The sequence below is a fragment of the Lissotriton helveticus genome, chromosome 8 (assembly GCF_964261635.1).
Source record: "Lissotriton helveticus chromosome 8, aLisHel1.1, whole genome shotgun sequence".
In the NCBI taxonomy this organism is placed as follows: Eukaryota; Metazoa; Chordata; class Amphibia; order Caudata; family Salamandridae; genus Lissotriton; species Lissotriton helveticus.
In genome coordinates this window covers 973,618,277-973,645,289 of record NC_136069.1, presented here as the reverse complement: position 1 = coordinate 973,645,289, position 27,013 = coordinate 973,618,277, and positions in this window count along the sequence as shown.

Here is a 27,013-nt window from a genome sequence, read left to right as displayed (position 1 = left end):
TTTTACATTCTAAGTGCTATTTCTGAAAGTGTTACTTCTGATTCCTGACAGTGGTCCAGGTGGCCCTGTCTTGTACATATCCCCTGTAAATTCTGCCCGTGCCTCTGGCACATTGTAAAGTGTGTGTTTTATCTAATGTGCTTTGGTGTAATACAAAGGCTATTTTTATATAACCTTGTGTGGAGTTTCCTTTGTGGTGGGTCCTGGGTGTTGTTGCTGGGGTGCATGCGCAAATACTTAACTTACATCGCCTCCAAGTTTAGCCTTGCTGCTCGCGCCACGTTACCTAGAGGGCAAGCAGGGGTTATCTTGGCGTGTAACTCCCTTGCCCTGACTTGGGAGTGGTGGTCTCTGACTGACTTTGGCGAAAGCCCTGGCCAGCCGGGATCCCATTTCCAACAGGTGACTAATATGAAGTTAAGGGAAGGTTTAGGGGCTGGCAAGTGGGTGCACTTGCCCAGCCAGCATGACAGTACCAGACTGCACGCAGGTTCTGCAGTGGCAGACCCTAGACACATTTTAAGGCTGCTTCTGTGGGTGGCGCAATCAGCGCTGCAGGCCCACTAGCAGTATTAGCATTTACCAGCCCTGGCACTCATGGTGCACTTTACTGGGGACTAACAGTAAATCCAATGAACCAATCATGGACATCAATCACATATACACTTTACAGTAGGGAGCACTTGCACTGCGGCACGGGTTGGCCATGGCGCAGTGCCCTGAGTAGCGGACACCAGCAAAAACATCTGAGGCACAACAGCAAAAAGTGGAAGGGAAACTCACGCCAAGGTGCCAGGTCTAACACGTGTCCCCTCCAGCTGAAATGTGGGGGGAACTACCCTTCCCCAGGGAGTTCCACATCACTAAGGCGCAAAAACCTGGACAGACCGTCAGCATTGGCGTGATCTGTGCCAGGGCGATGTTCCACCGTGAAGTCCATACCCTGTAGGGAGATGGACCACCTCAACAGTTTTGGGTTCTCACCCCTCATTTGCATCAACCATCTGAGGGGCCTGTGGTCTGTCTGAACCCGGAAGTGAGACCCAAACAAGTAGGGTCTTAGCTTCTTCAGCGCCCAGACCACAGCAAATGCTTCTCGCTCTATTGCACTCCACCTACTTTCCCGTGGAAGTAACCTCCTACTGATGAAGGCTACAGGTTGGTCCCAGCCCTCCTCAGTCATCTGTGAGAGAACACTCCCTACACCATGCTCTGAAGCATCTCTTTGCACTATGAATTCCTTGGAGAAATCAGGAGCCAAGAGCACCGGCGCCGTGCACATGGCAGTCTTCAGGGTGTCAAAAGCCTTCTGACAGGTGTCAGTCCAAATCACATTCCTGGGCTGTTTCTTAGAAGTCAGCTCTGTCAAGGGGGTCACAATAGTGCCATAGCCCTTGACAAACCTCCTGTAATACCCAGTGAGCCCCAGGAAGGCTCTCACTGCAGTCTGGGTCTTGGGGGGTTCCCAAGCCAGGATGGTCTCAATTTTGGGTTGCAAGGGTGCCACCTTGCCACTCCCCACTTGGTGTCCCAAGTACACCACTGAACCCTGCCCAATCTGGCACTTGCTTGCCTTGATTGTGAGGCCTGCCTTGCGCAGGGCCATCAACACTTCCCAGAGGTGTCGCAGGTGTTCTGACCAGGTACCACTGAACACGGCGATGTCATCCAGGTAGGCGGCACTGAACTCATCCAGCCCAACCAACACCTGGTTGACCAACCTCTGAAAGGTGGCAGGGGCATTCTTCATTCCAAATGGCATAACCCGGAACTGGAAATGCCCATCTGGTGTAGAGAATGCTGACCTCTCCTTTGCCCCATCGGTCAAGGCGATCTGCCAGTACCCAGACGTTGTATCAAACGTGCTGAGGAACCGGGCAGCCCCTAGCCGATCAATGAGCTCATCAGCTCTGGGGATAGGGTGCGCGTCAGTCTTGGTGACTGAATTGAGTCCTCTGTAGTCCACACAGAACCGGAGTTCAGGTGTGGCTCCCGGCGCAGCAGCCTTTGGGACCAAGACCACGGGGCTGGACCAAGGACTGCTGGAGGACTCAACCACCCTAAGAGCAAGCATCTTGGAGACCTCCTCCTTGATGCAGGCCCTGACCCTGTCAGTCACTCTGTAAGCCTTATGCTTCACAGGTAAGCTGTCTCCTGTGTCCACATCATGGACGCACCAATCTGTGACACCAGGAACCAGGGAGAACAGATCTGGAAACTGCCCCAGCAATTGGCGGCAGACTTCCTGTTGCTCAGGGGTCAGGGTGGGTGAGAGGTTAACTCCATCCACTGACCCATCTTTCTCAGAGGCCACTAAGAGGTCAGGAAGAGGCTCAGACTCCTCTTCCATTCCATCATCAGTTGCCAACAACATGCCCACTTCGGACCTTTTCAAGTGGGGCTTGAGGCGGTTAACATGTAGGACCCTTAAAGGGTTCCTGGGAGTCTGCATGTCCACCAAGTAGGTTACTGGACTCTTGCGCTCCACAACCTCGAATGGACCTGTCCACTTATCCTGAAGTGCACAGGGCTCCACTGGGGCCAAGACCCACACCTCTTGTCCAGGCTGAAGCTCTACCAGAGTGGCATTCTGGTCGTACCACCGCTTCATCTCTTCCTGGCTGGCTTCCAGATTTGCCTCAGCAAGTTGTCTGAAGCGCCTGGTCTGGTTTCTGAAGGCCAGCATGTAACTGTATACATTCTGGGGAGGTTTCCTGGGAGATTGCTCCCAGCCTTCCTTTACCAAACTCAGTGGTCCTCTCACTGGGTGACCATACAGCAGTTCAAAGGGGCTGAACCCTAGGGACTTCTGTGGCACCTCACGGTATGCAAAGAGCAGGCATGGCAAGAGGACGTCCCACTTACGCCTCATTGGACCTTCCAGGCCCATGATCATGCCCTTCAGGGTTCGGTTGAATCTCTCAACCAACCCATTTCCTTGGGGATGGTAAGGGGTGGTGAACTTGTAGGTTACACCACACTCTTGCCAAAGGGACTTCATATACTTGGATATGAAGTTGGTCCCCCTGTCGCTCACCACCTCTAGAGGGAATCCCACTCGTGAGAAAATTCCCATCAGGGCAAGGCCCACCATGGGGGCCGTCACTGTCCTCAGAGGGATGGCTTCAGGGTACCGGGTGGCATGGTCCACCAAGACCAGGATGAACCTGTTGCCCATGGCTGTCTTGGGGTCCAGAGGCCCAACAATGTCAATACCCACTCATTGGAATGGAGTACTGACCACAGGGAATGGTTGGAGGGGAGCCTTGTTCTTCCCTCCGCACTTCCCACTTGCCTGGCAAGCTGGACAGGTCCTACAATGAGCATCTGAGCTCTTGTGCATTTGGGGCCAGTAGAAGTGGGTGACAAGCCTGTCATAGGTCTTGTCCATCCCCAAATGTCCTGCTAACGGCACATCATGAGCCAGTCCCAGTAGGAAGGCTCTGAACTTCTGGGGTACCACCAGCACACGGGCTGACCCAGGTTCAGCAGCCTTAGGCTCTGAATACAGGAGGTCATTCTCCCAGTACACATAATGTGTTTTGGCCTGAGCACCATTGGCCTGGTCTGCAGCCTGCTGCCGCATACCCACGAGAGAAGGGCATTCTTTCTGCTCCCTGCAGAATTCCTCCCTGGAGGGGCCTCCTTCTTGCTGCCAATGGGTCAGCTCAGGCAGGTCCCCCAGTTCAGCAATCTGTTCCCCAGTAGGCTCCAGGGCATCCCCCTCAAGGTCTGCTTCCTCCTGGACCTTGGGAACTTCAGGGGCCGGTTTCCCGCGCATCCTGCGCCTTCTCCCTAAGGCCGGTTCCTGGGCCTCTCCTTCAGGCCCCAGGACCTCTTGAGCACCCCTACTGGCTGCCAGTGACCGGGTGGTCACGCACGCCCAGTCAGGCAGACCCACCATCTTCAGGTGAGTCGTCTTCTCCACCTTTTCCCAAGGGGAGTCCTCCAAGTCATTCCCTAGCAAACAGTCTACAGGCATGGTTTTCCTCACACAGACCTGCAGAGTACCAGAGACCCCCCCACTCGAAGGGAACTTGAGCCATCGGACACTGACTCTCTGAATTATCAGCATTGATAACCCTACAGTAGGCATGGGGTACAACCTGCTCTTGAGACACCAGGTGATGCCTCACAGCAGTCACACTGGCTCCTGTGTCTCTAAGAGCCTCAGCTTTCCTACCATTGATGGTCACCACCTGCCCATATTTCTTAGTGTTAGAGGGCAGGTAGTTTGTAGGGACCATTTCACTGTCTCCTAGTGAGACTAGGGTCATCTGAACAGGATCTCCACCCCCTGGGACCATCACTTCTTCTCCTAAGTGAACACTAGTCACTTGCCGGGGTGGAGCACCAGTGGGTGCTGTTTTTCCAAATAGTCGACACTTGGGGTCACTGGCAATGTGCCCCGGGTCACCACATCTGTAACAATTGAAGGGCCCCTTTGGAACAGGTTTACCTGTCGGGCCCCGTTCTGCTTCGGGGGTGGGGGAGGCTGAGAACCTTTCTGCTGGTTCCCTTGGGGATTACTTTGGGGGCCTTTAGGGAACCCTTTCTGTTTACCCCTGTCCCCCCCATTCTTCTGCTGGGGACCCTGCCCACCCTTGGCGGATTCTCCCCCTGGACCCTTGTGGACCCTGGTGCTGAGCCAGCGGTCCGCCTCCTCAGCAAGCTTCCTCGGGTTGGACAGCTTGCTATCAATCAAGTGCTGGCGTAGCTCAGGAAAACAATTACTAGACAAGTGCTCCCATGCAATTAAATCAAAGAGACCTTGAAAATCATTCACCTTGTTACCCTTCACCCAACCATCCAGGGCTCTGCAAAAAAAAGTCACATATTCCACATATGTACCCCCAGGACGCTTTTCACACCCCCTGAACCTCTGTCTATACATTTCAGGGGTAAGCCCATATCTGGTCATTAAGGCCTCTTTCATGTGGGGATAGGAACTCTGTTCTATCCCCACATGAACTATGCCCCTGCACGCACCCTGAGATCCTCCACTTTGTTTAAATTGTCCCTTCCCCGCTTCAAACGTGCCAGACTTGGCGGCCAGTCGATTTCTGTGGTTGTGGCTCACGCCTGGAACGCTCTTCCTCTCCATCTGCGCTCCATGCCAACAGTAGCTGCCTTCAAAAAACACCTGAAAACTCATTTATTCAAGAGTGCAATCTAAGATGCTTGTCTTCGTGCTCTGCTGTCTGCCTTTCCTTTTCTCGCGCCTGGATACTCCCCAGTAACGGAGCGCGCTATAAAATAGTTTATAATAATATAATAATAATAATTCTTCAGTGGGCAAATCTAGCAGGGTGTCCCGCCCTTCGCTAAGGAACCTCCCCCACAACCCCGCTCCCCAATCCTTGTCAGGGACCCGGTGGGAGGACTTGGCTACCTCATATGCCCTAAACCACTGTCCTATGTCATCCCCCCTAAAGAACTCCTTAACTACATCTTTGGGGATGTACACCTTGGACTCTACCTGCACCGGCGTTGTGCTGCCACCAGAGGGAGGATGATCCAAACTTTTCTCCTTTAGACTCATCTCCCTCAATTTCACTTCATGATCCATTTGGATTCTTCGCTCTTCCAGAGCCATTCTTTTGCTCTCAAGCTCCAGTTGGCCCTTCAATTTCAATTCTGCCAGCTTCATTTCATGATCCCTGGTTGCCTGTCTGTCTGCCAGCTCCTCTGGCGACAGGCCTCTGCCAAAGCTATGGACGCTGTCTGGTCGCTCAACTACCACAATATTTCCAGGTGCATTCTCATCCCCAGGTGGATTCCTTGACTCCACCCAGGCTTTCAGGGCCTTGTAGAGCTCTGGTTTGTTTCTGCACCCCACGTGTGGAGCCTTGAATTTCTTGCAGAAGAACCTCAGTTCCTTTCTTGTGTAGTCATCCAGCTTTGATGCATCCCATTCTACTTCCAACACATCAGAGGTTACGGATTCTGCCCTCTCTATGCTGTTGGTGCCAGGCATGATGTCAACACTAGGGATCTTCTTCTTAGCAGAAATTAAAAAAAAGTCTGTGGCTAAGTTACTGGACTGTAATCACCGTGCAATGGTCAGTAGTAAAGGTAAAGACACTGCAAATGTAAATTCGCTATCCTCACCGCTGCGTCCAATGTTGGAAATGGGGGTCTCTGGTTGGCGCAGTGCAGCACTGGCGACAAGCAGGGACCCTCTCTCCCAAGTCAGGGCAAAGGATTACCTTCAAGAATAACCCCTGCTCACCCTCTAGGTAGTGTGGCACAAGCAGTCTAGGCTAATCTCTGGGGCACATATGGTTAAACATTTGCAGTATCACACCCTCACCACCAACCCAGCACACAATGACACCAAACTGTATTGTAGTAAAATATATTCTCTTTATATCTTTTTAGCAGCAGGCTTGTAAATACAGTTCAATTACTTCAAAATGTGAGGTTCCAGTTACTCTTAGCAAAGTCACAGTGTTTAAATCAGCTTATTTCTCTTATTCCCCCAATACGATATTATCTGGGGCTGTCTTGTTCGACGTTCTCAAGAAGGCGGGGTGCCTGCTGAAGCCTCGCTGCACCTCCGGTAATCAAATGGGCCCGACCGGCCCGGGCTCACGCTTCTGGCGGGAGCGGCGGCAGGTTAGTTCGAGTCCGCCTCCCAGTGCGAGCCGCACAGCTGTGCGCGGCTGGCGGGGGAGAGAGCGGGGGCCCTGGGAGCGCTCAACACGCGGCTCCGAGGGCTGCGCTGGTCAGAGGGCGGTGCGAGCGAGGCAGGTCAAATGCTCCCACCGCGGGGCAATCAACAGTACCTTTTCTTGCTGAGGCAGTCAGGGCGCAGGTCGGCGCGGTGATCCGCGTCGCGGTGTCTTCCTCCCGGGGTTGGAGCGAGCGGCGGCTCGGCTCTGGCTCCGAGGTTGGCGTTGCGGCGCGGGCTGGGTCACAGGGACAGAGCGCCTCGGGGTTTCCTCACAGAGGGGGCACACGCAGTGGGCGGCGATCCTCAGAGCACGCCTCAGATAATCCAGGCGGCATTCTCGCACCACACGCCGCAGCTGTTTCTCGGACAGCGGCCGGCGATTTCAGGGGCACAAGACACGAAGGGGTGCAAGCAGGCACCGGGCATGACCTTTCTTCACGTTGCGAGCTGCGGCTCGGGGCCAGTCACGGTGCTCGGATCAGCTGGGCTGGTCTTTGCGATGCTTCTGGGCCTGGCAGGAGGCAGTCACGGTGTTCAGAGGGCTGGCAACACCCAGAGCTTGATGAAGAGCGCGATGGTCACAGCGCGCTCCGCTTTTCCTGGATAGGCGTGCAGGGGGAAAGCAGCGTTTCACAGCGGTTCCTCTGTCAGGGGGTAGCGCCCACTGTTCCTGGGGCGCTGGTCAGGGGGCAAGTTCCACAGCAAGCCCTTGGAGATCTTTTAGCAGAGTTTGGCACGAAGTTCAATAAAAGCAAAAGTCTCTTGTAGTCTTTTCTCTCCTCTCCTTCTGCAGCAAGGCACCAGACACATGCCAGAGACAGCACTCCTCCTTGTAGTCTTCTTCCAGGTCCTTCTCTTCGGGCAGAGTTTCTTCTGTAGCACAAACAGGATCTAATTTACAAGGAGCAGGGCTCCTACTCTTATACCCAGTTTCTTTTGTTCTTACAGGCCAGGGGGGCCTTTACATAACTGCTCTCAGCCCCTGAGCACTTGTGGTGGGTACTTCTGGCTTCTGCATTCAGTGTGAGGACAGGCACATCAGCCGCTCCCCAGGGGGGCGGAGCCAGCATTGTGGGGACAGGGGCAGCCAGGAGCACTTTGTTGGCAAGCTTCGGTCCTTCCTGGGCCAGGTGCAGGCTGAGTCATCAGTCGCTCCCCAGGGGGGCGGAGCCAGCATTGTGGTGGCAGAGCACAGCCTGATGCATAGTTCAGGGAAACTCCCACCTCCCACTAAGGTGTCATCCTGCCATTCACCACCTGTCACCTCCCAGCCCTGTCACTCACACACTCAGACAGTCAGATACACACAAAAGCAGAGGCGGGCTGAAATGGTTAGGCAAGCAAATGCTAGCTTTCTAAAAGTAGCATTTGCAAACACAGGATATTAAAATAAACTTTACTAAAAGAAGTATTTTATTATTCTGAGTTCAGGCATACTAAACATTAATTTCTACCATGTTCCCTGAGCCTGCTGGGATTATAGAGTGTAATAATTCCAGCAGCCCATCTGGCCTAAAGGGAACTGGTAGCCTTACAATAGTGAAAAACGAATTTGGCAGTAATTCACTATTAGGACATGCCACACACATTAGAGCATGTCCTACCTTACACTTACAAAGCACCCTGCCCTTGGGCCTACCATAGGGGTGACTAATATGAAGTTAAGGGAAGGTTTAGGGGCTGGCAAGTGGGTGCACTTGCCCAGCCAGCATGACAGTACCAGACTGCACGCAGGTTCTGCAGTGGCAGACCCTAGACACATTTTAAGGCTGCTTCTGTGGGTGGCGCAATCAGCGCTGCAGGCCCACTAGCAGTATTGGCATTTACCAGCCCTGGCACTCCTGGTGCACTTTACTGGGGACTAACAGTAAATCCAATGAACCAATCATGGACATCAATCACATATACACTTTACAGTAGGGAGCACTTGCACTGCGGCACGGGTTGGCCGTGGCGCAGTGCCCTGAGTAGCGGACACCAGCAAAAACGTCTGAGGCACAACAGCAAAAAGTGGAAGGGAAACTCACGCCAAGGTGCCAGGTCTAACAGGAAACCTTGCAAACCTATACATTTTTGAAAACTAGACACCCAGGGGAATTCAGGATGGGGAGACTTGACTGCCTCCCACCAGGTTCTGTTACCCAGAATCCCTTGCAAACCTAAAGAATTGACCAAAAAAACGAATTTTCCTCACATTTCTGTGGTGGAAAGCCCTGAAATCTGCGTGGATCAACAAATTTCCAAGCACCCTGTGTTCCCTAAAGTCTTCTGAGAAAAATGATACCACACTTGTGTGGGTCGGCCTATTGCCTGCGACAGGAAGCGGCGCAAAACGCAACGTGGTCGCACCTCAATTTCGCAGTGAATAATGACCCTTTTTTGGCAAAGTACCTAGCTGTAGTTTTTTAACACTGTCTCTGCCGGCACCTAGGGAAAACTAGCAAACCTATACATTTTTTAATACTATACACCCATAGGAATTCAGGATGGGGTGACTTGACTGCCCCCCACCAGGTTCTGTTACCCTGAATCCCTTGCAAACCTAAAGAATTGACAAAAAAATGCCTTTTCCTCACATTTCTGTGGTGGATAGTTCTGGAATCTGCGTGGATCAAAAAATGTTCACCTACCCCACGTTCCCCAAAATCTTCTGAGAAAAATGGAACCTCACTTGCGTGGGTCGTCCCAGTGCCTGCGACAGGAAACAGCTCAAAACGCAACGTGGTCGCACCTCAATTTTGCAGTAAAAAATTACCCTTTTTTGGCAAAGTGTGTAGCTGCAGTTTTTGAACCCTAGCTCTGCCGGCACCTAGGGAAACCTATCAAACCTATACATTTTCTAATACTAGAAATCAAGGGGAATTTAGGGTGGGGTGACTTGACTGCCTCCCACCAGGTTCTTTTACGCAGAATCCCTTGCAAACCTAAAAATTGACAAAAAAAACTAATTTTCCTCACATTTCTGTGGTGGAAAGTTCTTGGAGCTGTGTGGATCAACAAATGTCTGCGTTACCCAAAGTCTTCTGAGAAAAATGGTACCTCACTTGCATGGGTCGGCCTAGTGCCTGCGACAGGAAATGGCACAAAATGCAATTTGGTCGCACCTCAATTTCGCAGTGAAAAATGACCCTTTTTTGGCAAAGTGCCTAGCTGTAGTTTTTTAACCCTAGCTCTGCCGGCACCTAGGGAAACGTAGCAAACCTACACATTTTCTAATACTAGACACCCAGGGGAATTCAGGATGGGGTGACTTGACTGCCTCCCACCAGGTTCTGTTACCCAGAATCCCTTGCAAACCTAAAAAATTGACAACAAAAACTAATTTTCCTCACATTTCGGTGGTGGAAAGTTCTGGAATCTGTGTGGATCAACAAATTTCCATGCACCCCGCGTTACCCAAAGTCTTCTGAGAAAAATGGTACCTCACTTGCGTGGGTTGGCCTAGTGTCTGCGACTGGAAACGGCACAAAACGCAACATGGTCGCAACTCAATTTCACAGTGAAAAATTACCCTTTTTTGGCAAAGTGCCTAGCTGTAGTTTTTGAACCCTAGCTCTACCGGCACCTAGGGAAACCTAGGAAACGTATAAATTTTTTAAACTAGTCATCCAGGGAAATTCAGTATGGGGTGACTTGACTGTCTCCCACCTGGTTCTGTTATCCAGAATCCCTTGCAAACCTAAAAAATTGACAAAAAAAACTAATTTTCCTCACCTTTCTGTGGTGGAAAGTTCTGGAATCTGTGTGGATCAACAAATTTCCACGCACCCCGCGTTCCCTAAAGTCTTCTGAGAAAAATGGTACCTCACTTGCTTGGGTTCCGCCCTGGTCTTGCGACAGGAAACGGCTCAAAACGCAACGTGGTCGCACCTCAATTTCGCAGTGAAAAATTACCCTTTTTTGGCAAAGTGTGTAGCTGTAGTTTTTTAACCCTAGCCCTGCCGGCACCTAGGGAAACCTAGCAAACCTATACATTTTCTAATACTAGACACTCAGGGGAATTCAGGATGGGGTGACTTGACTGCCTCCCACCAGGTTCTGTTACCCAGAATCCATTGCAAACCTACAAAATGTACAAAAAAACCTAATTTTCCTCACATTTCTGTGGTGGAAAGTTCTGGAATCTGCGTGGATCAACACATTTCTACCCACCCCGCGTTCCCCAAAGTCTTCTGAGGAAAATGGTACCTCACTTGTGTGGGTTTGCCCTGGGCCTGTGACAGGAAACGGCGCAAAACGCAACGTGGTTGCACCTCAATTTCGCATTGAAAAATGACTCTTTTTTGGGAAAGTGCCTAGCTGTAGTTTTTGAACCCTAGCTCTGCCGGCACCTAGGGAAAACTAGCAAACCTATACATTTTGAATTTCAAATTTATTTTTATTGGTTTTAGAGGTAAAAAAAATAGGCAAATCAAGACAGTAGATATGTAGCAGGCATAGACAGCGAGCGAGACAGACAGGCACGTCTTCTCTATGAGTCGTCGAAGAAGCAGGTAAAACATGCCAACACTGAGATGTACTGCCAATGTCGCAGTGGAAATGCCATGTATGAAAGTCAATTGAACAAAACAAGAAAAAGAAGAACCAAGCCCCCCACCCCCTACCCAGCAACTCCCCACCTCCCCCCTCCCAGACCTTATGCCGTTTGTAACTTCTGGAGTGATACGCTCAGAGTGGTGTGCTTCAGGGTGTTCAAACTTATGGGGGCTCTCGTGGCGGACCCGGGAGCCGTAGAATGCGGAGATATTTTGGGCACGTTATTTCGTGAAATTCTCTGGACAAGAGGGACAGAAGCGGTTGCCAGACCTTCTGATAGGAGTCGGCTGTGTGTGTGAGCGTGGCTTGGATACGTTCCATGCCTAAAGTGAACCACAATTTATGTAGCCAGCCGGTGTGGGTGGGTGTGGTGGTGGATCCCCAGAGTGATAGGATATGTTGTGATGCAGCTTGCATGGCAATGCCCATCTGTTTGCCGCGAGGAGATCTCAAAGGGAATGTAAGTGCGTTGGGCAACCCCAGAATTGTGTATGCCGGGAAGCGTGGGATTTCAGTGTCAAAGGTGGAGTCGATGTCGTCCAGCACTGCCTTCCAATATGTCTGCAGTGCGGGGCAGCCCCACAGGAGATGGGTCAGAGTGCCCCTTTCACCGCAGCCCCTCCAACACAGCGTGCTTCGGAGTGGATTGACTTGATGGAGCCTAGCCAGGGTAAGGTGCCAGTAAATGGCCAATTTCACCGCCGCCTCCCTGGAGCTAGTATTGCGAGTCGTGTGTGCAGCCCTGTAGTATATAAACCCCCACTCCTTAGGTTATAGTGCCCTGCCAAGTTCTGCCTCCCAGCGTTTCTGTCCCGCTGTCTTACCTGAGCCGGCCACGGGAGATAGCATTTTATAAAGGTCCGAGATAAAGTGTTTATCTGAGTCTTTCGTTACGAGCCATTTTTCGAATGGCGTCATTTGCCGACTAACTAGGGGGGCATAGTCCGGGCCCATAAGCAAGTGCCGGAGCTGAAAATATTGGAACATGTGGGGCCTGGCGACGCCGTAGCCCTGTGTGACATCGGTGAGGGGGAGAAATCCGTTTAAATCAAAGAGGTGGCCGGCAGAGCGGCAGCCTGTATCACGCCACTGTAGGAAGGCTTGAGGATCAGTGCCTGGCGGGAATTCCGGATTGTCGAAGAGTGGAGTGAGCGGGGAGGGGAAAGTCGTTAGGCCTCTCTTGATTGCCACCATGTCCCAAGTTTTCATAGTAGTGTGCGTGATGGGGGAGCGGAGGAGATATCGCGGCCTATGCTGGCGGGCCAGGAATGGGATCTTCCACAGTGACGTCTGGGCCATTGCTCTATCCTGAAAGAGCCACCTCTTCTCGGACTCGGGCCTGTACCACTCCACCAGGTAGCGGAGTTGTGAGGCTTGAAAGTATTGCAGGAGGTTGGGGATCCCGAGACCCCCCTCGTCAACACAACTGTTTATGCAGCCGCGCGCGCTTCTTTTCCCAAATGAACTGGTGGAAAGCGTTCTGCAGGTCAGCGAGCGCACCAGGTGGCGGTAGGACTGGGAGAGTCTGGAAGACGTACAAGATCTTAGGTAATGCTGACATTTTAACCGCCGCTATGCGGCCTAACAAGGAGAGGGGTTGTTTCGACCACTGCGCAAGGTCGGCTCGAATGTGGGAAGCGAGCGTTTTATAGTTAAGGGTGACCGTCGAGTCTGTGGAGGAGGTGAGAGTGATTCCCAAATACGGGAGCTGCGGAGAAGATTGTAAGTCACAGCCGAAGTCCGGCGACGGGTTGTGAAGATGGGCGTTGCTACCCAAGGGTAAAATCAAGGATTTCCCCCGGTTGATTTTGAAGCCAGATACCGCTCCAAAGTTCTCCAGCTCCTCCAGGAAGGCTGGAATAGAGTGGGATGGGCGGTCAAGTGCGGCAATTATATCGTCGGCGTAAAGCCCCACCATGTGAGGTTCACGGCCGAAGGTAATGCCTCTGATGCGAGGGTTGTCGCGGATTTTTTGCGCCAGGGGTTCCACGTACAGGGCGAACAAGAGGGGTGAGAGAGGGCACCCCTGGCGTGTGCCTCGTTGTATCTCGAAGGGGTCAGATTTGAGGCTGCCTAACCGGACTCGGGCCATAGGGTGGTGGTAGCAGCTTGCGATCCAGGCCTGGAATCGGTCGCCCAGTTGATAATGCTGTAGGACTTTCTGCAAATAGGTCCAGTCAACTCGGTCGAACGCCTTCTCTGCGTCGATGGCCAATAGCGCTGAGTCCGAATTCTGGAAGTGAGTCTTGTCCACGAGGTGCAGTAGCCGTTTAGTATTATCACTGCATTGGCGGTTCGGGACAAAGCCCGACTGATCCGGTTCGAGGATACCCGGTAGGCAAGGGCCCAGGCGGGCCGCCAATACCCCCGTGAACAGTTTCAAGTCTAAATTAAGTAAGGAGATGGGGCGGAATGCGGAGCAGTGCGTCGGGGGTTTGCCCGGTTTGGACAACACCACTATTTCAGCCGCCAGCATATCCGGGGGTATGGAGCTCGGGCCCTCGAATGAATTAAATAACCTCGTGAGCACCAGAGCCAGTACTTGGCCGAAGAGTTTATAGAAGCCTGATGAAAAACCATCAGGTCCAGGTGATTTGAGCGGGCGTAAGCGTGAGATGGCGGCCAGGACCTCGTCCAGGCGGATAGGAGCTTCTAAGGCTTCTGCGTTCGTCTGGGACAGTGGCGTGATGTTCGCCGAACTCAAGTACACGTCGATGGCAGCAGGTGATACCTTATCCTCGCTGCACAGGGAGGCGTAGAAGGAGCGAAAGGCATCAGCGACCCGTGACTCATCGGTAAGGGTCTCACCGGAGTCATCTAGGAGAGTGGTGATTTTCGAGCGTTGAGTCTTGGCCTTTAGGGTACTAGCCAGAAGGCGCCCGGTGCGGTTGCCTCCTACATAGTAGGTATGGCGGAGTCGAAGGGTGGCAAATTCCGCTCTGTCAGTATCAAGGCTGGCCAGTTGAGCCCTAGCGGCTTTCAGTTGATGCCAAATTCTTGGAGCGCAGGTGCGGCTATGAGCCCTCTCTAGTTCAACCACTTGTGCTGTGAGGTCTTCCCTTTTTTCTTTGCGGATCTTAGCGTCAGCAGCCGCGATGGCGATCAGTTCCCATCATGGTCAGAGAGGGCCGCAGGGACAATAGAAACGTACGTGATGTGAGAGACCAGTTCCGAGGAGCCCAGGAAGTGGTCTAAACGCGCGTATGTGTGGTGTACATGGGAGTAGAAGGTGAAGCGCGCTGTGTTGGGGTGCACCGTCCTCCTAGAGATCCACCAGATCCCTCTCCTGTAGCCGTGACCCGCCCGCCGCAGACAGCGCTCCAGTGTCCCCATAGCAGTGCCCGGATCTATCCTTATTCGTGTCCATGACTAAATTGAGGTCCCCCCCTATGAGCAGCTGAGAGTTAGGTGACTGTAATGTTTCAGAGAGGGTAGTTTTCAGGAATGGTTCCTGGCCTGTGTTTGGAGCGTAGATAGAGCCGATTGTCAGCGCCCTATTCCCTATATGGAAGGTGTAAGCCAGGAGGCGTCCCTTAATTTCTCCCGTTTTGACCCCCACCCTGCCCCGGAAACGCCGGGAGACGAGAATGGCCACCCCAGCCTTTTTAGATGGAAGTGAAGAAAACAATTGTTGAGGAAAGATCCGGGAGCGCATCCTGTGCCAGTCTTTAGGTAGGAGGTGAGTTTCCTGCAATAGGCAGACGTCAGCCTCTGAGTGTACTAGATATGAAATGACAGCTCTCCTTTTTATCGGGCTATTGAGGCCCTTTATGTTAAGAGAAAATATCTTAAGCGTGTCAGTCAACATGGCATAGCACGAAGGCGGCAAAGCTTAGCAGCGTATTCTGCTGTGGCACATAGTAAGCAATAGTTAACTCCCAAAGTTCGTCGATGTCCCTTGGCATACTGGTCCCCGCCCTCGTGTCCCTCCCCGCCCCACCCGCAACATTATCCCCCCTCCTGGTCCCTGTCCACTGGTTCCCACCCTCGAATCCTCCCACAACCCCAAAAACCTCCCCAAACATCCAAAAGGCAAACTGTAGGCATATGTGAAAAACAGTCCGTGTCAGTGATAGTGAGAACAACACCCCAAACCCCCCTCCCCTTCCCACCCTAACCCCAACTTGAGGACCCCAACTAGAAGTCATAGTCCCAGGCCTATCCAGAGTCAGTTCAGGCCTGTAGGTTTAGAAGGTAAAGGAGACTGTGGCAGTGGCGACCCCTGTGGCCCCCCGCCCTCCCCCCCACTATGAGAACATGCGGTGAAAGTGGACCCCCAGCAGGAGCAAATTCAGGGATTCATAGCGGTCTCTTTGACCACTGCTTCGATGGCTGTAGTGTGTTCTTTGGCGATCGTGCCCGGGTCCGGGCGAAGGCGGGTCTTAGGCGTGCGACGTCTCCGCACCTGTTGCCATCCGTCTCTAGAAGATTGCGTCCCGGTATGTTGGGAGGGTCCCGGGGAAGGGGGCTCCTCCGATGCGTCGTCAGGCAGTTCGAGGTCCAGTAAGGTGCAGGTGTCCTGAAGCGAACTGAGCTGGTGCAGGGTACCTTCCCATTTGAAGATTAAGCGAAACGGGTGGCCCCAGGAGTATGGCACCTCTTTTTCTCTCAGGAATGTGGTGACCACTCTAAAGTCTTTGCGCTTCTGCAGTGTTATGGCTGATAGGTCCTGGTAAAGTTAGACAGGGCAGTCTCGTAAGCGAAGGGGTTCCGCTCTACGTGCTTCCCGAAGGATCCTTTCCTTCAGGGCAAAATCCGGGAGGAACGCCAGGATGTCCGGAGGGGGCGTCGGGGCCTGGCGAGGCAATCCCACCCGGTGTGCCCGATCTATGCGGATGGGGAAGTCAGCAGGCTCCCCGAGAATCTCACGGAAAAGGTCCTGGAGGTACATCGTGACGCTATTCCCTTTGGCTTTCGATGGTACTCCCCGAACCCGTATGTTGTTCCGTCGGGAGCGGTTTTCGAGGTCCTCCGTGTGAGCCTGGAGGTCCACCTGTTGCTCCCGAAGGCGGAGGACCTCTTGTTGAAGGTGCTCCAGCTCGTCACCGCGTGCATGGTTGGAATCTTCTACTGCTGCCACTCTTTCCCCCAGTCCATCTAGGTCTCGGCGCAGTTCCCTCTGGTCACTCACCAGCTCCTGTTTTAAAGTTTGGAAATCATCACGTAGCGTGTTGAACAGGCTTTCTAAAAATGACTTTGTGATGGGGGCTTCCTCAGAGGGCTTGTTTGGGGTAGCCGCAGATGCCGACGGTGACGCAGGTGTTTGGGACTTCTCGCTTTTTGTGGATGTCTTCATGAGGAGCTCATTGATCGGTCAAACCCCCCTGCGGGTAGCGTTAGACATTGTGCTGCAACCGTCCAGGCAGCGCCGGACAGTCCGCACCCTCGCCCACCACCAAGGAGAACCAGCAGCCGGCCCCCTCGCTGTCCCCTCTGTCCCATCGCGGCAAGTGTGGCCGACGACGCTCTGGTAGGTCACCAGAGGAGCACCGGCGTGGGCCAGAGCATGGCGCCGCCGCGGGGGCCAACCGCAGGAGTTTGTGAGGCGTCTTCGTGGCACCCTCTAGGCCTCTCCGTCGCTAGTCTATTCCACTCCAGCGGTCCCCAGTGGGCGAGGGGGGGTCAATGGCGACTGGGCATCTGTCCTCCTCCCGCCGGGGGCACGATCACCAGGCCCCCCGAGGTCCCCCTCTCCTCACCTCTGAGTGTGTGGTCAGTTGTCACAGTATGGCCGTGCCACCAAACTGTCCTGTAGGCCTCTCGCAGTAGGCCTCGTTCGGCTGGATCAGGGCTCCGGCGCTCCGCCTGTGCAAGTTGGGTCTGCCTCTAGATCCCCCAGGCGATGGCGTGAAGGCGGGTACACCCCCGTCGGACCCCCGGGGATTGCCTCATTCGTGGCAGTGCCACACAGGCCCAAGCCGGGGCCTCAGGTCAGTGTTCCGACGTGGGGCGTCACTTTGCAGCAGACGCCCAGGCAGAGGAAGGGCCCGCGCCACGCCAAGCGTCCGCGGCGTGTGCAAGTTCTCACCTTTGGCGCCCACACAGGAGGCCGTGCTTGTCGGTAGACGTGTGATGAAGTGCAGGCCCAAGCCGGGGCCCAAATTAGCGAGCGCCCGGGCCAGAGTCCACCCTGGGTGCAGATTCAGGGTCTCGGTGTCCCCCGTGGGCTCGGGGGCAGCGGTGGCGCAGCGCCGATTGTAGTGCTGGAGGAGTCCACTCACGTGGGCAGTGTAGTGGGCGGCCGCCTCAGTGTTCCTTGTCGGCTCCTCGCCGGTTGTAGGCCCAGACCAGGGGCTGGATTTAGGATGCGCCCGGGCCGCGGGTCACTCCGGCCGCGGGGCGATGTCACTTTGCAGGCGGCTACTCAGTGTCCCGGGGGGTCTCCGGTGCTGAAGGAGGGACCCGGAGCACAGTTGCGGCTCTGTCAGGTGGGACGGCCGGCTCCGGCCCAGAAGCGGATCCGAGCCCCGTCCGGCCCCGATCTCGGCGCCCTCCGGCTCCGGTCGGTGACGTCAGCGAGCAATTGCCGTTTCTTCGCGGGTGGGCGGCGTTCCGGGACCGTAGGTCCGAGCTGCTTTGAGTGCAGTGCCAGGGGGGCCAAAGCAGCGAATTCGGGGCTATTGTGTAGGGTTACAGGGGGTTAGGGCCAGCAGCTCCGCAGTTAGACCTCCGTCCCGGTCGCCATCTTGGCCACGCCAACCTATACATTTTTAAATACTAGACACCCAGGGGAATTCAGGATGGGGTAATTGTACTGCCTCTCATCAGGTTTTGTTACACAGAATCCCTTGCAAACCTAAAAAATTGACAAAAGAAATGCATTTTCCTCACATTTCTGTGGTGGAAAGTTCTGGAATCTGCGTGGATCAACAAATCTCCACCCACCCACGTTCCCCAAAGTCTTCTGAGAAAAATGGTACCTCACTTGCGTGGGTCGTCCCAGTGCCTGTGACAGGAAACGGCTCAAAACGCAACGTGGTCGCACCTCAATTTCGCAGTAAAAAATTACCCTTTTTTGGCAAAGTGTGTAGCTGTAGTTTTTTAACCCTAGCTCTGCCGGCACCTAGGGAAACCTATCAAACCTATACATTTTCTAATACTAGAAATCCAGGGGAATTCAGGGTGGGGTGACTTGACTGCCTCCCACCAGGTTCTGTTACCCAGAATCCCTTGCAAACCTAAAAATTGACAAAGAAACTAATTTTCCTCACTTTTCTGTGGTGGAAAGTTCTGGAATCTGTGTGGATCAACAAATTTCCATGCACCCCGCGTTACCCAAAGTCTTCTGAGAAAAATGGTACCTAACTTGCATGGGTCGGCCTAGTGCCTGCGACAGGAAATGGCACAAAACGCAATGTGGTCGCACCTCAATTTCGCAGTGAAAAATGACCCTTTTTTGGCAAAGTGCCTTGCTGTAGTTTTTTAACCCTAGCTCTGCCGGCACCTAGGGAAACCTAGCAAACCTATACATTTTTAAAGACTAGACACCCAGGGAAATTCAGGATGGGATGACTTGAGTGCCTCCGACCAGGTTCTGTTACACATAATCCCTTGCAAACCTAAAAAAATGACAAAAAAACACATTTTCTTCACATTTCTGTGGTGGAAAGTTCTGGAATCTGCGTGGATGAACAAATTTCCAAACACCCTGTGTTCCCCAAAGTCTTCTGAGAAAAATGGTACCTCACTTGTGTGGGACGGCGGCCTAGTGCCTGCATCAGGAAACGGCGCAAAACACAACGTGGTCGCACCTCAAATTTGCAGTGAAAAATGACCCTTTTTTGTCAAAGTGCCTAGCTGTAGTTTTTGAACCCTAGCTCTGCCAGCACTTAGGGAAACCTAGCAAACTCATGCATTTTTAAAAACTAGACACCCAGGGGAATTCAGGATGGGGTAAATTGACTACTTCCAAACAGGTTCTGTTACCCAGAATCCCTTGCAAACCTAAATAATTGACAAAAAAAACACATTTTCCTCACATTTCTGTTGTGGAAAGTTCTGGAATCTGCGTGAATCAACGAATTTCCACCCACCCCGCGTTCCTCAAAGTCTTCTGAGAAAATTGGTACCTCACTTGTGTGGGTTGGTCTAGTGCCTGTGACAGTAAATGACACAAAACACAACATGGTCGCACCTCAATTTCGCAGTGAAAATTGACCTTTTTTGCAAATTGTCTACCTGTAGTGTTTAACCCTAGCTCTGCCGGCACCTAGGGAAACCTATCAAACCTATACATTTTCTAATACTAGAAATCCAGGGGAATTCAGGGTGGGGTGACTTGACTGCCTCCCACCAGGTTCTGTTACCCAGAATCCCTTGCAAACCTAAAAATTGACAAAGAAACTAATTTTCCTCACTTTTCTGTGGTGGAAAGTTCTGGAATCTGTGTGGATCAACAAATTTCCATGCACCCCGCGTTACCCAAAGTCTTCTGAGAAAAATGGTACCTAACTTGCATGGGTCGGCCTAGTGCCTGCGACAGGAAATGGCACAAAACGCAATGTGGTCGCACCTCAATTTCGCAGTGAAAAATGACCCTTTTTTGGCAAAGTGCCTTGCTGTAGTTTTTTAACCCTAGCTCTGCCGGCACCTAGGGAAACCTAGCAAACCTATACATTTTTAAAGACTAGACACCCAGGGAAATTCAGGATGGGATGACTTGAGTGCCTCCGACCAGGTTCTGTTACACATAATCCCTTGCAAACCTAAAAAAATGACAAAAAAACACATTTTCTTCACATTTCTGTGGTGGAAAGTTCTGGAATCTGCGTGGATGAACAAATTTCCAAACACCCTGTGTTCCCCAAAGTCTTCTGAGAAAAATGGTACCTCACTTGTGTGGGACGGCGGCCTAGTGCCTGCATCAGGAAACGGCGCAAAACACAACGTGGTCGCACCTCAAATTTGCAGTGAAAAATGACCCTTTTTTGTCAAAGTGCCTAGCTGTAGTTTTTGAACCCTAGCTCTGCCAGCACTTAGGGAAACCTAGCAAACTCATGCATTTTTAAAAACTAGACACCCAGGGGAATTCAGGATGGGGTAAATTGACTACTTCCAAACAGGTTCTGTTACCCAGAATCCCTTGCAAACCTAAATAATTGACAAAAAAAACACATTTTCCTCACATTTCTGTTGTGGAAAGTTCTGGAATCTGCGTGAATCAACGAATTTCCACCCACCCCGCGTTCCTCAAAGTCTTCTGAGAAAATTGGAACCTCACTTGTGTGGGTTGGTCTAGTGCCTGTGACAGTAAATGACACAAAACACAACATGGTCGCACCTCAATTTCGCAGTGAAAATTGACCTTTTTTGCAAATTGTCTACCTGTAGTGTTTAACCCTAGCTCTGACGGCACCTAGGGAAACCTTGCAAACTTATACATTTTTGAAAACTAGACACACAGGGGAATTCAGGGTGGGGTGACTTGACTGCCTCCCACCAGGTTCTGTTACCCAGAATCCCTTGCAAACCTAAAGAATTGACCAAAAAAACGCATTTTCCTCACATTTCTGTGGTGGAAAGTCCTGGAATCTGTGTGGATCAACAAATTTCCAAACACCCTGTCTTCCCCAAAGACTTCTGAGAAAAATGGTACCTCACTTGCGTGGGTCGGGCTAGTGCCTGCGACAGGAAACGGTACAAAACGCAACGTGGTCGCAACTCACTTTCGCCGTGAAAAATGTACTTTTTTTGGCAAAGTGACCAGCTGTAGTTTTTGAACCCTGGCTCTGCCGGCACCTGGGGAAACCTAGCAAACCTACACATTTTCTATTACTAAACACCCATAGGAATTCAGAATGGGGTGACTTGACTGCTGTGAGAAGTTGGCCTGATATATGATGTTTCCAATTCTGGAACCACCTTGTATCAGTCCAAACAAACCCTTATGGTGTCTGGTTGTAAGTCACCCTTATTAGACAAGCTATCCTAGGGGTAGCATGGACTAAGCAGCCTAAAGGCTTAACTTAAGAGGTCATGTTAAGCGAGCTGTTTTACCACATACAATCCTGTAATATCAAATTAAAGGACACCACACAAGTATATATTATAAAAATATATGTATTTATTACTAAAAACAATCCCCAGTATTCTTTATGAATAAAGGGGCACAAGCGTTAAATTAAAAGCACAGTATAACATACAAAGTTGCACAATTTTGGATGAGGCCAAGGGGCCACTCAAACCATATACTAAAAAAATGGTATAAGAGGGACCATTCGATCAGTGGTTAGGCCTAGGGCCTAGGGAATCGCTGGGAGCAGTCAGGACAAGCAATGCTGAAGTCGGGAAAAGCCCGCGGGATTCGGGTGAAGTGCAGAAAGTGCACGCATGCATCAATGTTAACCAATGGTGCGTAAAAGTTACAAAGTTAAAGTTTAAGGACACTTCCGCTGAACCTAGAGGAACAAAATGTAAGACACAGACCCTAGAGGTGTGTACCAGTGTGGGAACACCGGCGTTGCAATGTTACCTCACCCACAGGAAGCGGGTGCACAGGGTCGAAGTTGAGTCGGGTTTCGTCACGCAGGTTCTTGGTGCTTGAAGCTGAAAGGGCTGCAGGCGGGGTGAAAGAGAAGTGTCCGGTGGAGTCCAAGGGTGGACTCAAGTCGAAAAGTCCCTGAAAGCAGAGGGGACAGAGTCTGGGTCACTCAGCAGTGACCAGGGTGGAACCAGGACGGAACCAGGCAATGTCGGGTGCAATCAGGTGGTTGTTGAGGAGCTTCTTTCCACTGTCACGTGGGCTCAGGGGCATTTATGACATCCAGGAGTGGGTCACGATCTGTCTCTTGCAGTCTCCTGCCGTCGGCGCTGTCGGCTTCAAGATTGGAGCAAACAACACTTGGCAAAAGCAATTCACGCGAAACCGGGTGATTGCTTCTCACTTAAATCAGGAGGGTCAGAGTGGGGGCTCCTTTTCAGGGGAACTGGTGCAAATCTGGAGCAACCAGAATCGCAAGTTGAATTTCAAGTTTCATTGGCACAGGGGCCACAAGCCAGCTGGCAAGTGACCGGACCAACGCATTGAGCCAAAAGAAGCAGAAGGGCCCCTTGCAGCACTCGTCGAGGGTGGAGGGCTGAACTTCGGTGCAAGAGTGGCTCAGGGTTGGGGCTTCTCAAACCCTGTTGTACAGCTTCAAGGGTCACTCGTGGGCTGCACGGTCAGTGTCTCGTGGTCTTTTCAAGATGGCATGCCCCACGCTTCCGGTCGCCTCCACGGGTCTCAGCTCTGCAGGGACTGTGGATCGGGCTGTTAGAAGGCAGGCAAGCTTGATCTCATTGATCTCTGTTGCTTGAGTTCCGGCAGGAACTGCAACAAAGCAGACGTCGATGGTTGGATGGTGCCTGTTTGCACAGGGTGGTCATTCCTTGACCACAAGGGAGATTCTTCAGTCTTCTACGTCGAGTAGGATGTCGAAGGGTCCAGAGTTTCGTTTCTTATGTTTCATCAGGATAATCTGAAGTGCATTGGCACTGCTCCCATTCTTATACCAATCTAGGGGGCTGGATTACCTGCTAGGTCCCCTCCTATGGGTGGGACCCAGGAAGTGGGTGGATACACCCCCTTCCTTTGATCCAGGCCACGCTGGCACGAGGGCTGGAGTGCCCCAGAACCGGTTTGGCCGGATTATGCAAGGGGCAGCCTTGTGCGCCCCCAGCACTGTCTGGTTTCTTTCAAACCTCCCTGCTACAATCCACTATCTCCTGTCTGGGGGGGTGTGACACCTCCCTGCGACAGGAAACCCTTTGTCCAGGCCCCCTTGGCTGAGTTTCGGTCAGCTGCAGGGGGTCAGACCTGTGTCTGTGGCAGAAGCATCCATCTTGTGGGGGACAAGCCAGAACCATCCCTACCTGCCATAACGCCTGCAAGCAGCGCCAGTCCCTGGGTGGGGAACGCTGTAGGTCTCGCCGCCGCCATCACTCCATCAACGCTGTAGGAGACTACAGCTCCCAGCGGGCTTAGTGCGCACTTCCGGTTTCCCGCTGTCTTCGCGCCCGGAGGCGCTACAAAGCTCAGGCACTCCCTCGGTGGAGCGGGGGACAAGCCAGAACCATCCCTACCTGCCAGCACGCCTGCAAGCAGCGCCAGTCCCTGGGTGGGGAACGCTGTAGGTCTCGCCGCCACCATCACTCCATCAACGCGGTAGGAGACTACAGCTCCCAGCGGGCTTAGCGCGCACTTCCGGTTTCCCGCTGTCTTCGCGCCCGGAGGCACTACAAAGCTCAGGCACTCCCTCCGCGTCGCGGGACGCGCGCGGGCAGCGCCGGGCGGAGCCCGGGTAGAGGGCGGGCCGTCTGTGGCCGTCCGGGGCAGGAGGTGGCAGGGCTGGGCCTCATCTCTGTCATCCATCCCCGTGTCCAGGCGGGTTGTGTGGCTCACTAGGGTTGTCTGCCCTTCAACATGTCTACCCGCTCAGGTAAATTACTCAGGAGTGAGAGCGACAGGGGAGTTGCCGGTGGGAGCCCAGTAATTGGAACTATGGACCGCTTCATAACTAGAGTGGCGGCAGTCATAGACAAGGAAATTGCTATCTCCGAACGCCGTCTCTCTGAGGTCTATCTTCCTTCTAGACGCTCATCCTTGGGGGCCATAGCACAGGCATTGACACCGGCTTGTGAGCGAGATCAATGTGCCCTCTATGTTGCTGTCCAGGGTTGCCCCATTGACCCCCCTTCGCTGCTCGAATTAAGGCAAAACACAGACAGGTTGGAGCATTCGGGCACGCTTCCTCCAAGTGGCACTGAGGAGGAGGGTGGTTCATCTGTACCTCCTTTACCCGTACCATCTATGCCCACAAATAATGGTGCAACTCAGTCACCGTTATCTGTAGCCCCAGTCTCTACCACAGTAAATTTAGAAGGGGTGCCATCGATGCACAAGGCAAGTAAGCAAAAGAAAAGGGACAAATCTAAAAAGGCAGCCATTTCTAATAAGAAGAGGCAGGTGAGACAGGCCGTGTTCTTTAAACAAACAAAAAAGCCTTCTGGGCAGGGCGGGAATAATGCAATGGGGCTGGTGCAAGAGGATAAGGCAGAGGTGGATGGGGATACTGTAGCCTCTCAATCGGGTTCAAATAACTGCACGCCCCCTAGTAATAGTACTGATAAGGCCCCTGCAGATATTGTCTCCATGACTATTGATTCCATTCTGGAGAGGGTAAATAGTCTCTTGTTGCCCTTGCTGACTCAGGTTAAGGGCTTGGGGGCTAGAATAGACAAACTGGAGCAATCAACCCTAGATGGTCTTTACTCACTTAAAACCACTTTCAAACACCTAAATAGAGTAAGTAATAGCCAGGATATTGGCCTAGAGGGGAGTGCGCCCCAGGTAGTTCCTCTAGCTTCCTCGTCACCACAGGTAGACTCTAATTCCCTTATCGGGTCAAATAAGTCTGAACCTAGCAGAGTGCGAGCCAAGGTCCCTAAAAATTCTACCCCACCCGTAGCAGGGCCTCACCCTAAGGGAAAGACAACGCCTATAGAGGTTGCGAAATCTACATCTAAGCAAACTCCACAAAGGCAGCCCTTGGCAAGTAAGGGTAAACCTAAAGAAAGTCAAATACCGGGTAAACAAGATAAATCTAAGGGATCAGTGTTAGGAATGGTTCTCAAAACTGCCCCCTTAACTACATCCCCAGCTGTTACCACAGTGGTCCGCCCTAACTCACGACGACAGATCCCCCCCATAAACCTCCCCCCAGATTGCCAACCTTTTGCTGCAATACTGGTAAATGTTCCCCCACTGAAGGAAGGTCAACTGGAACACCACCAGTCACTTAAAAATAAGTGCATCCACTGGCTAAAGTTAAACAAGCCTATTTCGACTGGTGTGGATGGACTTATTTTAAGTGTTCGCAGAGTAGGGTGGATAGGGCAAGGGAAAAAAACACAGGAGGGGGACTGTGTAATAATAAACTTCCAGGATCCAAGAGTAGTGAGCTCGATTTGTGGCCCTATAAAAAGTATGGATTCTCAAGGGGTCAAAGTAGTGGACTTAACTTTTTTCTACCCTAGGCAAATTGCCACGCCGCCTTGGGAGGGTCCTAGTACTTTGGGTTCTTGCCAAAATTTGGACCCACAAAGGGCTGGGGGTCCTGGAGCCAACGGGTTGAACCCGCAGGGCCCTGGAAGCTGTTGACTGCAGGAGGGCGAAATGAGGGTAATTGTAGATACAGATGTGGCATCAGTTAACAGAATAGGCCCTAGGGTAGGGTCACCACTACGAACAGCCTTTCCCTCATTAGTATGCGACAGTGGGGCGGTAGTCCCTCTGCCAACCCCTCCTGAGTGTAATTTGCACGTTCCTTCTGTGAGGACCCCGGCCAATAGTGTTCTTGCGACCGGCAATACACCAACTGTGACGGACCAGGTCTTTAAGGTTCTCAGCTGGAATATCGCAGGGATCGCAAGAAAGTTGGCCCTTCCAGATTGGAATGCCCTGGTGGATGAACATACCTTATGCATTTTTCAAGAGACCTGGAGCTTGGAGCCAGTACATAGGGTGGGATTCTCTTCCCATTTTGTGCCTGCCCTATCCTCTGAATCAGGGAGAGGACGCCCTTCGGGTGGTCTGCTCATATGGGTAGCAGCTTCCCTAGACTGCAAAATAGAGGAAGTACAGACAGGTTCCCCGGACATTCAAAATATTAGTTTAAGAGACCGTAGGGGACGAATTATACTGAATGTCTACAATGTCTACGCTAGAGGAACCAAGGGCGGGAGGAAGTCCTCTGTATTATCTCTCCTGGAGTCACTATTGAACATAACCCCACACAAGTCATGTATCCTAGTCGCGGGAGACATGAACTGCACGTTCGAGCCCCTAGGCTCGGATGTCGCCCTAGACCAGGACGAGGAGGATGCTGGACTAGGAATCCCAGTTTTAGAGATTCCACCCATCAGGAGATGGACAGAAGTGGCGTTACAATTATACTCCCTGACCCTAGAATCAAATCTAAGAGCAGTGAACGGAAGGACAGCCTCAGACAGGCTGGGGGCTCATACATACAATAGACCAGGTCACACCTCTAGAATAGATTATATCTTACTAGAGGTGTGTCTCTGGAGCCAAGCGAGGGACATGGTGGTGGTCCCAACGATTGATAGTGACCACAACCCACTTTCCTTGACTTTGGCCCAGTGGTGGTGCTGTCCTAAAAAGGGTCCCTTTAAGGCCGCAGTAGCTCCCCCTGACGAGTCTGTGGTCTCTCTCTGTGGTAGGTGCCTAAAATGGGCTAAACTGGTCCTCTCCGAGGAAAGAGTTGGAGAAATCCTAACCCTTTTAAATCAAGCTGAGTCAAATCTGGGGTCTTTCCCAACCGGGGTGGGTATGGCTAGCGGGGTCTTTGTCTCCTTAGTAGAGGCCTTGACCAATGTGTTTACTATCCCCTCTGCTAAGTTAGGAAATAAACGAGGAAAAAAGCAGGGTAATGGTTGGTACACGCAAACATGTAGGGTACATAAAACATTGCTCGTAGAGGCACTGAAACATAAATCCCACAGTGCTATACTGGAAGCAAGGAAGGCTTATAATAGTTCCCTTAAAAGTGCTAGGATGGAGTGGGAAGAGAAATTTTGGGAGGACCTACTCCTTGCTAGCAAAAGCAAAGACTCTAGGGGCTTCTGGAACCTTGTAGGCTCCTGGAACAGGCCAGAGGAAACTATGAGACCATGTAGTATTCCCCCTCAAAGCTGGGTAAACCATTTTGGGGCTTTATACCTCCCGGCGGATGGGGACCTAAGTGAAAGGGCAACCTTCCCAGTTGTATCTGGACCCCATACCTATAACCTCTTTACATCTTT